At 42.7% G+C, this 13,576-nt stretch overlaps 1 protein-coding gene and 1 long non-coding RNA gene across 2 annotated transcripts in view; one reads left to right on the top strand and one right to left on the bottom strand.

Moving 5' to 3' along the window:
• ARHGAP31 (Rho GTPase activating protein 31) overlaps positions 1–13,576 on the bottom strand; it is an 87,878-nt gene that overhangs the window by 55,394 nt on the left and 18,908 nt on the right. The window lies entirely within an intron of this gene.
• Positions 8,791–9,787, top strand: LOC120586654 (uncharacterized). Its single transcript, XR_005648769.1, has 2 exons — positions 8,791–9,111; positions 9,365–9,787. It is a non-coding gene; the product is annotated as an uncharacterized LOC120586654 (long non-coding RNA).

The following is a 13,576-nucleotide window of genomic DNA, read 5'->3' as shown; positions in this document are numbered from 1 at the left end:
ATAAATGAGGTGTTATGATCAAAAGCCCTATTAGTCAAGAGGCACGCTGGCAAAAAGAAAGACATAACAGGGTGGGAGCCAGAGCCGGCTTCTCTCCTGGTTCTGCTTCTTTGTGACTCTAAGTCATTTCACCTCCTTGGGCTCTTTTTCCTCAACTATCAATGACAGTAATAATTGTCGCGAGGGTAAGCAGAGAGTACACCTATGCAAGCATGACAGACTTTGGAGTGCTACAGGAATATAATATAGATAATAGCTCCAAGAAAATAATAAAATAGTATTTTCTAAAACACATATCATTTCTATTAAGAAAGAAGCTCGGAAAAGTAACATTATATTTTTAAAATAATATAGATGGGGTAAATGTGACAAACAAATTCTAGTATATTAGAATCAGGACTATCTCAAACGCTGTAAGAAAGGCTCCTAACATGCTCCTTGACTATGTTAGTGGGAATTGCTAACCTCACCTCTTTCAGTAAACATACAACAGTTAGAAAACATAAATATCTTCCCAAAAGGTTGGGACAGGTATAGGGATCATAGGCCCATACTAAAATATTAACATTTATGGAAATTCAGAGTTTCTCTTTTGAAGAAGGAAGAACAACCTTTTCCCCTCAACCACCACTCCTGATTCGAGCCAGAATGCTGAGGTGGGCAGTGTTTCCAACAGATGGAACAAGCAGCACCTTCGATCAAGGCAGCGTAGTGTTATAGAAGTGTGGGCACTGGAATCTGACAAGCCCGGGCTCTTTTCCAAGCCAGCTCTTACTACTTCCCTGTGACTTTTGGCAAGTTATTCGACCTCACCGAGCCTCAGTGCTCTCACCTAGAAAATGAATATCAAGTTGTTACGATGATTGAATTTAAAGCACATCTGCCACACTTCGAGTATAATGCCTGGTACAGAAGAGGGGACTAATAAATGGAGTTTCTCATTGTCACCATGAAAGCACCTTGACCTCGGCGTTGCACTGCCAGGAAGTCAGGGACAAACAGCATGGCAATTGCTGCAACTAGTCAATTTGAATGAGCAGTGAGACCAGGCTGCCAAGAAAGCTAACCTGGCCCAGGCCTCGTGAATGGAAGCAGAGGGTCTGGACTTGTGTGCGTGCGTGACCGCGTGTGTACATGCATTCCCTGTGCATTCTGCTCTGCTTAGACCACATCTGGAGCTCTGGGTACAGTTTGTGGAAACCCATCTTAAATACCGAGAATCCAGAGGAGGCTACCGAGGAGGCTGAGGGCCTGAACACTACCTCACCTTGGAGTGTAGTTGAAGGACCTGAGGGGTTAACCTGGAAAAGAGAAGTCTGAGGACAAAGTCTGAACTGTTTCTCAATGGTTAAAGGGTTTTCACGCAGAAATAGGTAAAGGGATATTCTTTGTGGCTCTAGAAGGCAAATCAGGACTCACAGATAGAAATGACAGAATGCTGCTTGGCCGTATACCAGGAAGGGCTCTTAATTGGATGGTGCTCTTCACAGAGGGGACTGTCACCGTAGGCAACCTGAGTCCAGGATTCCCGCCCTGGCCTGGGCTAGGCTGAGATTAGCTGCTCGGTGAGGTCTCTTGTGCATCAATTAACCTTTAACAGAGCCCTGCTTTTTTAATCCTGGTACAATTGATTATTCCTTATTCAATCACATTTATAAATCTCAGTTTCTTCAAAATGGTTGACCAAAGCGATTATGCCTGAAGACATTAAAAACCAGAGGAAAGAGTAAATCCAGTAAAGCTGTATTCCTGTTGTCATTAAATTCATGATTTAATGAATGATTTTCATTAAATGATTTGATTTCATTAAAATGATTTTCATTTCATTTTCAATGATTTTCATTCCATTCTCGAATTAATGAATATTTACTAAAACTCCCAGGCATTGTACATATACCTTCCCTGACTCCTCCTCCCACCCTCAAAATCTAACTTGGAATCAAAGAATCCTATTCATTAGTGCTTTGTTCAGAAGTTAAAGTATCTTTTAAAGTCTAAAGATAGTTAATGTCACTTTCCTTAACCTCCTCTATTTTATTCTTTCCTCTCAAATTGTTCTAAAGTTCATAACATATTTGTGCAGAAATACTATACACGCACATAGAAATAAACCTATTAACAGGCTGATTTCATCCTCCAAATACAACCATGTAAATTACATTATTTATCTCGTCTCAAGCACAGAGTGCTACAGAAATGTGATTCAGTGCTCAAACAATGCTCAATTTTTTTCAGCATGGGGATCCTGGGGGTAAAGGAGATTTGAGCACTCTAAAAGTCCTAGCCAAGCAGGCCTTGAACTCATATGACCAAAGGCAGACATACCATCAGAAGTGTACATCTGAAACATGTCAGCAGTTTCAGAGGAGCACCCAATGACATTTTAATCTGAAAAATTATAAACAACATCACTCCCACCACCAGCCCTGCCACCTCCTGAGGAATGTGCAGCATAGTGGATCAGAAGGAGCCACTGATAAGCAGAGCAGCTTTAAAGTGCCCTGGTGAGGCAAGAGTTTGACAGCGAACATTACTTCTGATGCTTTCAAAGGCATGCACTTTATAAATACATTGCATATATAGAGCATAGGTCTATTTCCCTGTACAGCATATATACATGACCATCTATTTAAAAGCATTTCAAAGCTCATTTAGGGATGGCTTCTTCTAAGTGCTTTGGGGTGAAAGATAAAGAGATAAAGAGGTAACACCTGTCCCCACAGAACACAAGATACTCTTTCTGACAGACACTTTCCCACCATCCCCATCTTCCTCATCTGACAGATGAGAAAACTGGGATTCCAATAGGGGAGGTGACTTGCTTTAGGGTTGTCAGAAAGTTAGGCCTAGAATCCAGGTTTCTTGATTCTAAGACCAGAATTTACTATGTGATGGTGGAAAGAAAATATCCTCACTGTAAACCACAAAACAGTACTAAAGGCTGATAAAGCCACCAGGGACTGGGAGCCAAGTGTTTTCATCCCAGCAAAGAAAGACACATCCTGTCCTTTTTCTTGGAGGGCGGGGGGAGGGGGGTGCTGCTGCAAAACAGACCACGATGTGCTCACACTGGGTCACAGAACAGTCATGCTGCTGGCATGGAATGCAAGATGGCTGGCTGAGTTGCTGGCATCACTCTGTTTGCAAAGAGTAGAACTAGCCATGCCATGCTCCACTCCTGGTGCATCCCTGGTTCTCTATAATTGCTGTTTCAGTCCACTAAGGATATGAAAAAAGGCAAACGAGAAAATATATAAACCCCATCTTCTTCATATGCATAGCTCTTGCCTTTGAGTCTGGACTGCCCTTTTCCTGAAGTCTCTGACCACATACTAACTGGGCGATTAGATCAGTTCAAACAGTCAACTGTATGGAAATACCTACCACACCAGTTGGTTTTATGAAGCAACTGGCTGAGTTGCTGATGATAGTGGAAAAGCCACTTTGCTTAGACATAGCCTCATTCTCTTCTCCTTTGCAACTTCATCAGTGTCTCTGTTTACCCAGACAGGGTCTTCATGTATTAGTTTCTCAGCACCAGTGAGGACCCACACAATGAGGCTTGGCTAACACTGCAGTGGGGACACGGCCCCTCAATACGCTCATGGTTCAGTCACAGAACAGTCTGTCCTTTCACTGGCCACTGTGGAATGAGCGCGGGCTCTGTGAGCAGGCACGCAGGGCATCCTCTGTCTGAGGGCCAAGTCCTGTTTCCAAGTTCGCCACTGTAACCTTGGATACGGCTGGACGGGGGTGGAAAGGTCTGTGAGGAGCCTTTGTTTGTCACTGGAGACTCTCTAGAAGGAGGGTGAGGATAACTGGGTTCTGGGCCTGGCAAAGAAGCAGGGAAAAGAACTGAAAAGAGGGAACAGAACAGCTGTAGGCCCACAGGAAAGGAGCCAGGCCAGGCCAGATCCACTGCAACAAGCTCTCCAGATTTTCAAGCTCTCCTTCCATGCCTCTTGAATATTTCCTTTTAGATGTTCCCACTCATCCAGGCTGCAAAGCTTTCACACAGGAGGACCAGGGCTTGTGGTGTTCACGCAGCATGCATGCGTTTCTGGTCCTGCAATGGCATCATCAAGCTACCCTGGATGACTCGGTACGGGCTGAGTTGACATGTGGCTCAGGAGCATAAGCAACAGAGAAAGATGAGCTTGGTCACTGTCTGCCACCAAGATCTAAAAGGCAGTGAAATGGCAGGGACCCCCAAAGTCTCTCAGGGTAGCCTATGGGAACTTCACACATTTGGACTCACTTACATTCTCAGATTTCCTTCCTGTAGAATTTTCAGATTCCTCCCATGGTACATGAGGTGGTTACATGATCATGTCATGAAGTCCCATCATAGGTGATTTAATTGTCCAGTAGATATTTCTTGGAATAATAATAATGATTATTATTTTTCCAGAAGCTATCATTTCAAGCATTTGTTATATGCCAGACACCTACTTACATGATTTCATTTCCTTTCCCCAAGAATCCTGAAAAGGATAGTATTATCCCCTTTAATAAATGAGAACACAGAGGTTCAGAGGTTAAAGTTACACAACTAGGAAGGGGCTTTCAATCCTAGGTCTGTCTGACCCCAAAGATTGTATCTTTATAATAATAAATACAGATGCGAAAGTAGGAAGCAAACCCTGCATTTAATTTTAAAATATTTTATAAACTTTTTTCCTGCTGTACATTGTGTATTTAGAGTATCATTTTTCATCTCTGAGGGCACAATTCATTGTCTTGCTGATTATACCAGAGAGTTTAGCACACTATGTCCAAAGTGTGATGTGGCTGCCAAGGAACTGAAGTTTCTCAGGCTGCATTACCAGAAGTACAGCGTCTAGAAAGAAGGAGGAGAATACCACCCTGCACTTCTCACTCGACACCTAGAATATTACGTCCTCTTCTTGGGAACACAGTTTAATCCATTTCCCATTTGCCTCAAGAATGCTCGGCCGTCGTGCTTACAGTCTTAACCTTACCTAACCTTACCCTCAGTTCGCCACGAAATATCTCGCTTTTATTTTCGCATCGCTCTAGTGTATGATAGTCTTTGGAAACAAACGACATCGTTCTATTTATAGCATTCTGTTTTTAGCAGTGGTATTTCCATTTACAAAATATAGTAATTCTCGATTGCTGAAAATGTCAAATCCTAGAAAACATAGCATTCTTATGCATGATTTTAAATTAATGCTGGCAGCGAGCCGCACTTTATTTTTTTCTAAACAGGAAATGGGTTAAGAGGGGCACAGGCAAACTGGGCCATGTTCAGAAGAGTCTGACCTTGATGGCAAGTGATCTCCAAACAATGTCCTATGAAGAAACACTAAGGAATGGAGGTTATTTGGCTTGAAATTGGAGTTTCTAGAGACATAAGAGTGGGGTGGACGGGGAGGAAAAGGGCTATAACAGATATTGTCAGAGTTTGAAATGGTGCCCGGAAGAACACGATTCTCCAATGTGATGGTAATAACAGGTCTATATACTTACAAAACTAGTATCATAAAGCACATCTCTTGTCCATCAGGGAGGGCAATTTATTTTTACAAACACATTATTCCAAATTTCCCTACCTAGTGACCAAATACTGTCATCATTTCCTCTTCTAAAATGGAACAGCAGCGAGATGGATTCCTTTAGTTTCTCCTGCCCCCGAATGTAAAATTTACTTGTGTTGGCAACAGCACTGTACGGACATTCGATTTAGTTCTTTCGTGCATCCGATAAATATTTGCGGCATGTTCGATATTATTCTAGGCACGGAGGAAACAACAGAGTAACAGAAGATTCTCTGCTCCTGTGGAGCTGCTGCCTTTATATGGAGGAGACAGACTGTAAGCAAGATAAAATTAAATATATACAAGATAAACTAAATATACATTAGACGGTAACTTGTACTAAAGAGAAAAATCAAGTAGAAAGAAGTGGTGGGGGAAGGGGAGAGAGAAGGAAATAGAATATTTCCATTAAGTAGGGTGGTCAAGTCCCTTTACATTTTATTTAAATAGTGGGAGCTCCACAAAGAAGGTGACAGTTGAGTTTAAAGTCTTAAAGGAAGGAAGAGAGTGAGCAGGGTCAATATCTATCAGAAGAATATCCCAGGCAGAGGGAATAGCAGATGCAAATGCACTCTTTTTCTGTTCTGAACACCTGCCGAGAGCTTAGCATCATATGTGACAAAAGGAAGTAAAACACAGGTCTCTGCACACAGGATCTTGAAGAGGAAAGAAAACATCTGCACCCAAAACAATAGGGAGTCAACTTCCAAGTGCTAAATTGTGTAGATCAGATCAATGAAAAACTTCTCCTCTTTAGTTATATTGGAGCAGCCATTGTCCCCCAAAATACACCTTGCATGTCCCCACCTCCAGGCCTTTGACTGTCCACTACGCAAGCCAGAGTGGTCTTCCCACCCTCTTTCAGCAGTAGATCTTACGTAACCCTCCAAGCCCAGCCCAAACTTGTCCTTCATGGAGTTCTTCCTGACCACCCAGCACACAGCAGCTCCTCACTCTGAATCTAAACAGTAACAGGCCTCACCCCTGACCTACTGAATCAGAACCTGCACTGTCCCAAGATCCACAGGTGATTGATGCGCATACCCAAACTTGAGAAACTCTAAGCCATTCTGTCTTCAAATGCGGCTGTACACTGTAAAACCCTGGGATGCCTTGAACAATACAATGCCTAGTTCCACAGTCAGAAATTCTGATTTCACGGTATGAGGTGAGAACTGGGTATTGAAATTTCCTGGGTGATTTTAATATGCAGCAAAGTTTGAGAATTACTGGTAGCTCCTCTGATTTCCCTCAAATTCCCTCACCATTGTTTTTCCATAGCTGGCAAACAGCCTGCCCTCGGGCCTGGGTAATTTTTTCCTGAGGCGATTTTTTTCTTAGGCATTTGGCACCAGAAGAGCTTCCCCTCTACCCTTGCCCCTGACTCCAGGACCCTGCACTCAGCCTCATGGAAGCCACAATGGGGTGAAGACAGACAGTAGGGAGCAAGCACCAAACACCCCGTGAGTGTTCAATAAATATTAACCAATGAGGCTTAACTTACATGGTCATATCATGTAAGACTTCACTATGCCAATATGAGGAGTATTAATCGCTCACCCACCTGACGTAACTTTTACCATTTAAGGAGAAGTATAACATCTTCATTTAGCCATTCTGCTGATCTGCAAACTGGAAGACCAAGAAATGCTGGCTCATTCAAAATAGGTTCTCAGTTTTACTAAACGGAGTACACTCCATTAAAAGTCATGCTAAATGCTAAATGCCAGAAGTTAAGAATAGATACAACTGTGCTGCCTTTAACTAGACTGAGTGCTAGATGTTGAGAGAGTAAAGAAAGGCCCCTCTGCCCAAATATATTTCCCCACATCTCTCCTGCCCAAATACATTTCCCCACATCTCAAAAAAAAAAAATTTTTTTTGAGGTTCTCATATTGGCAGTTTCTTTGAATAGATACAAATACCCTTGTGAGGGGCAAAAAGAAGGCCCTAGCATCTTGATGTGAACCAGATGTTGAACAGAGAAATGATATCCAGGATTTTTGGAATTCATAATTAATTTTAAAACATTTTGGGGGACTCGCATAGGATTGCTAATTTTTTATTTTTCTGAGAGGACATCAACCAACAACAATAAGAACCATTATGATTTCCTAACAGAATGGATAGTTCAAAATAAAGTTGTAAAGAATATAATCTCAGCATAAAGGACTGTTCTTTTCAAGAAAGGACAACTGTAATCTTAAAATTATGAGAATATATACAAATAAATATATTACATGATCCCTACTTTTCCTGTGGCTCTGCATTTGTGAGCCACTATTCTAGACAACTAGGAGGATTCGAAGTGGATTGATAATGTTTAGTGTCTTGGAGGTAGGTGGAAACACAAGAAGATGGTATATTTTTAAAAGGGCGAATGAAAGAACAGAGGCAAGCTCTACAGCAAGAATTTTGCCTAGGATTACATGTGGATACAGATAAGGGAGCCCTCCCACGTTGGACCTGGAGGGAATTCCATCCTTTGGTTGTAAAGCAAGAATGACAGGAGCCCCACATATTATATCTGAAAGACCACTCACAGTGGCAAATGGCCCCTGGTGGTGAATTTTCTTTTTCATTCAGGAGTGTACCAGCTCTTGTCTCCTTGGGGATCCCCCACCCCATTCCTTGGTCAGAAGGGCAAGGAAGAAGAAAAAGAATTGTAGAAACAGTATCAACAGCCTGAACACAAACTAGACTGTAACTAAGATATAAGAAGGGGAGAACAAAAGAACTCTCCCACTGTAGCTGAAGGCCATCAGGATGAAACAAATCCCTTCCTTTGAAAGTAAGGATGTGAGCCACAAAAGTGATATAAACATTTACTGTTAAAGATTACCTTATTTTCCCTGAGAACCTGCATGCAGCTCACAGAACCTGCCCAAGACCATCCAGCTGGAGTGATCCGGGGCCTAGCCCCAGCCTCAGATGGCCAGGACTGGCCTTGTGCCTGACCCCACTGGTGTTTCCACAAGCTGCCCTCTCTAGATTGATAGTATGCCACGTGAGGCAATTAAAACAATTTCCATAAGTTCTGATGTATCCTTTCTTCCTTTCCTGTTATCAGATAGGTTTTCCTTCTTCCTGGATGTGGTTGAAAAACAAACAAAACCCCTGTTTGATGTTCAGGGGCGCCACTCCTCTCTGTTCCTGCTCGGGGACGGGGCGGGTCTGCACCTTCACCCTGAGGCGTGAGTCCCCCACCCTCCCCCAGGTGCCGGATCAACACGAGCTGCGGTCGGGAGTCGGGGCCTCCAGTCGCCCCTAGGGAGTTCCCCGCTCCTGGGAAAGTTGCGTGAGCGGTGCCGCGCGGTGACGGTGGGTGACTCAGACCCGCCCGAGCCGTTCCGGGAAGCGGCGGGAGGCGCACGGGGGCGCAGGGCTTTCCCCGCAGCCGCAGGGTGTCGGGTTCCCGCCGCCTAAAGAGGGATCAGAAACCCGTGGGCGGAGTGGCCGGCGAGGAAGCTGAGGCGCAAGGAGAAGCCGTTGTTTCTTTCGGGAGGGATCAGAGAGACGTGGCCTCGACGTTTTTCAACCTGAGGACGCGGTGCCGAGCGGCGGGCGGCGGGCGCGCGCCCAGGGGCCAGTTGGGGAGCATATGCCCCGCAGGGAGGGAGGCCGCGGGAGGGGCCGGCCGCGAGCGGGCAGGGCCAGTGGGGATGGAGAGGCGGAGGGGAGTGGGTAGAGTGAAGGGGGCTGGTTTCGCGGGACCCCCGCCGCCTGGGCCCAGCTTGGTGGGGACCCCTCTCTCCTGCTCACCCCTGACACAGAGCCTGACGCAAGGTCCGCCCTAAACCCAGGTCCCCGAGCAAATGACAGACTAGCAGGCTGAGGACCTCCGGGCCCCTGAGCAGGGAGACTTCGAAGGAAATGGAGAGAAAGTTTCCGCCGAGTGGAGCCGCCCGCCCACTCCCCTTCTCAGCCTGTACTTCCCAGACTAGCGGTTTCTCCATCGGAGATGCCTTTGTTTTCAATTTTGGCCTCTCTGCCTTATGGTGGGAGCCCGGGAGGGAGGTGGTCGGGCAGAGCGGTGGGAGGGGAAACAAAGATGGGGTGTGGGGTGGTGATGGCGGGTGGCTGCAAGGACGCCACAAGGGAGACATCCAAGACTAAACTCTTTGGAACACACACAAGCTCGCCAAAATGAGAAAAGGGGCCATGAGGAGTAATGGGGTGAAAAGCTCAGCCACCAGGCAAAGCAAGTTCATAAATATATCTTGGCTCTAAAAACATATAAGATGGTGCAAGGTCGTCATTGTAGGTTAGGCACTTTAACTGCATTATCTCTATTTTCATTTATCTTTGTAAGATAGTGCTCCTACCCCATTCCAGAGACAAGGACAAATTAGAAAGTTAAAATTTCAGTCTCAGGTCCCAGCTCCCTAAAGCCAGCTCCTCCTCACCCCCAAGGTTTTGCTTATATGAATCAATAACCACCACCTCCTTTTTTTTCTTATATAGTTTGAGTTCCTTCACTCTCAACCAAAAAAAAAGTCCTGTAATTTTAATCCAGTAATTTTACTTCTGGGAATCTTTTCTAAGAAACATTATAACATAACAAAAGACCCATATACCTCAAAACATTCACGGTGGCATTCTTTATACCAGCAGTCCCCAACCTTTTTGGCACCATGGACCAGTGCTCCTATGAGAATCTAATGCCTGATGATCTGAGGTGGAGCTGAGTCAGTGATGCTAGACTAGGGAGCGGCTACAAACACAGATGAAGCTTCCATTGCTCACTGTGCAGCCCGGTTCCTAACAGGCCACAGACCTGTACTGGTCTGCAGCCTGGGGTTAGAGACCCCTGCTTTATACTATTAAAAAAATTGTAATCTAAATGTCCAATAATGGGAAGGAATAAATAAACTGGTATATTTATATGATAAAATATTACAGGGCCTTAATGTGAAATGTAGGATTTGATAACTAGAATAAAGACTTAGGTTATACTGTTAAGTGAGAAAGCAAGATATAACAGGATATATGTAGAATAGACATACAAAAAAACCTTGGAAGAAAATTACATCTTTCTACGGTAGAATTAACTCAAGCACTTTTTTCTTTCTAAAACATTTACATATTTTCCAATTTTGCTACAACGATAGGCATGTGTTATTAATTAAAATCTTAAAATATATATTTCATGATAATACATATATGAAATTGCTACTTAAAGAAGATGTACTTGAGCAATTTTTCCATTAATTGAAAGTTTCTATAATTTAAAAGGATATGTGGAAGCTAAAGGGAATAGGGCAATTTTTAAATGTCCAAAACATTAATGAAAGGGAAGGGTATGCCTCAGTGGGCCAGAGGAGGGACAAATATCTGAGATTTAGAATACACAAAAAAGGAAATAATGAGATCGTAGCTGATTCCTGATTGGCAAGGGCATGCTGAGTCATGGGCGGAAAAGAAGATTGGAATGGAACTTTTAATGGCAGAGGAAAGAGTATGTTCATAAACATAATTACTTAACACGTTCGTGTTTGGCCCAAGGTTGCTGATACCAGTATTTTGCATCTCAACCCAAGCAGATGACAATTATACTCATTTTGGGTTGAAAAATTCCCTTATTCGGCATTCCTATTCTATAGGGAGAGAAGGGAAGAAAAATCAAGAAAGCCTCAACGTCCGTCTACCTGCTGTGTGTTCCTGGAGAGCCTTACATAGCAGCAGAAAATACATACACGAAAAAGCAGGTTTCCTTTGGTTTGAGAACTGTTCAGTCTTAACGTGAGGATCTAGTACAATGAAGAATATACCAGTTTCCTTCAAGTAATCTAACACTAGATACTGTATGAAAACAACTGATGTAACATAAACTACATTGAGAACATATATTACAGTAGAAGGCAAAGCTCTTGTTCTCAGATCAAATTCTAGATTCTCTCTCGGTGGTGGATGTGGAATTTACCAAACAATACACAGAAAGCCCTGTCTGGTTCCAATTCTTCCCTGATTCTTCCCCTGCCTGGGAGATTCCTTCGTGATCTCACCTCTTGCTGGTCTCACCACTGTGTGGACTTTTTCTGACTTTCCTTCTCCCACCTATTGAAAGCTATACGCCTTCCACTGGAAGTGAGGTGGAGGATTCACTAGGTTGAGGGCTAGGTTGAAGATCCTGGACCTTCATGGATTCTCTGCCTTCCCAACATCATCACCTTCTCTCCCAGTCTCATCACTCCGTTTTCCAATCACTAGAATAGATTACAGAGAGAGGGACAGGAGGCACTACTCATGGTTCTTTTCAACCTTTTAGAACTCAAGGCTTCTAGAGCCAGGAGGCAGGATGTTTTAGCACTAGGACAATGTTAGGACTTTTACAAATGCTTGTTGTTTAAATGAAGAAATAAGGAAGCATGATGTTTGGGTTGCATATGACTTTGTATTGGTGCTTAGATGGAAGGTGAGAACTGCCTTGCTTGATATTCTGCAACTCATGGAATGCAGTGAAAGGTCATCTTCTTAGAGTGTCTTATGCCACAATGTACAGTGATTTCTTAATACCTACCATCGAAATCAAAGAAGGTGGCAGAGCAATCATCTTATTTAAAAATTACAGTAGCAGAGCAAAAAGCATTTCTGTTTATTAAAATTCAAACACCAAACACTAGCATTTGTATGACACTTGGGCTCGCAAAAGAGAAGAATTTTCTGACCTTGTCCTTAAAAAAAGAAAAGGGGGTGGAGGGGATCTACTACCCTCTAGAGACTATTTTATAAAAATATGTGATGAAATCCAGAAGGTGCTTTTATCTCCTAACACCCATACCAGAAGATTAATCTCTGTGGTTGGTGTCTTGTTCTGGCTGGGGATACGTTTGAGCCCGGCTTTGGAATCTTCTCTAGTTAGAACATCTGTTCCACAGTTGTTAATGTTTGTTTGGTATTGCCCAAAAGAAGACTGTAGAAGGGAAGAATTTCTAACAATGAGTCCCAAGATAGACTAGATCAGCAGCATTGCTTATTTTGAAAAGGCATTTTTTTGGTGCAATGTGACCTGTATGTTAAAAAAAAAAAAAAAAAAAAAAAAAAAAAAAAAAAAAAAAGGTCGTTGGACCAAGAGATAAATGTCCATCTAATACTGGAATGTAGTTTAGCTTGTTTTCACCACTTCTTGAATTTTTTTCCCCAGAAATATTTGTTCATTGAATTATCACTACATTCCACACTAGCTGAGCTTAGTTTTTGAATGTTTCAGTCAAAATAATCGTAACTGAGAGACTGAGTCTACAGTATTTCATTTGGAATATGCAATAATAAAAAGGTTCTAGCTGTCTTAGGAAGCCTGAGTAAAGTATGTAAATAGTTTATATCATTTGGAAATTTGCTATCTTAGACCCTGTGAAACTGGACTAAATTAGTTGATCAGTAAGTGAAGTATCTCCTCATTTTTTCTAAATAACATGATTCAAGAAAAATCAAGCTGACCTGCATTCGCAGAGTGACAGAGTCATATTTAAGGCAAAATTCACATTATTAGTTGATAATTTTAAAAAGAGATTAGAGTATAAGCCTTCTTTCATTAGTGCTATCTTTAAATTATTCTTATTGTCTTATTACAAGAGTTATTATTCAGGAGTTTCAGTGGACATAATTTATATGAACTCTGAATCTTACCAGGTGAAAAACCATTGAGACCTAGCATATGAAAACTGCAGAAACAGCTGGGTTTCGTTTCAAAGCTCCAAAATTAAATTAAAAGAGGGAAACATCCTAATCCTTCAAACCATCTGTTCAAAGAACAGAGAAAAAATGATGACAACCATGAGCTGGGGGAACAACGACCTTAAACCTATAAGTCCCCTTCCTACTCACTATTTCAACAGGTCCTCACAACATTTCTATGAGGTCTATAAAGCAAATATTCCTATCCTCATATTTCAGGTACGGAAACTGAGGCTACTTACTCCATGTTGCACAAAACATCCTTTGCCAAGGCAGTTCTTCTGCCTAGACTGGCAGCTTCCAAAATCCTAAAGTTACTTTTTTGTATCAGCTTCCAA

This window comes from Pteropus medius, unplaced genomic scaffold (genome assembly GCF_902729225.1).
Source record: "Pteropus medius unplaced genomic scaffold, Ma_sr-lr_union100, whole genome shotgun sequence".
Taxonomy (NCBI): domain Eukaryota; kingdom Metazoa; phylum Chordata; class Mammalia; order Chiroptera; family Pteropodidae; genus Pteropus; species Pteropus medius.
Note: the sequence above shows the minus strand (reverse complement) of the source record. Positions and strands in the feature narration are given on the sequence as shown.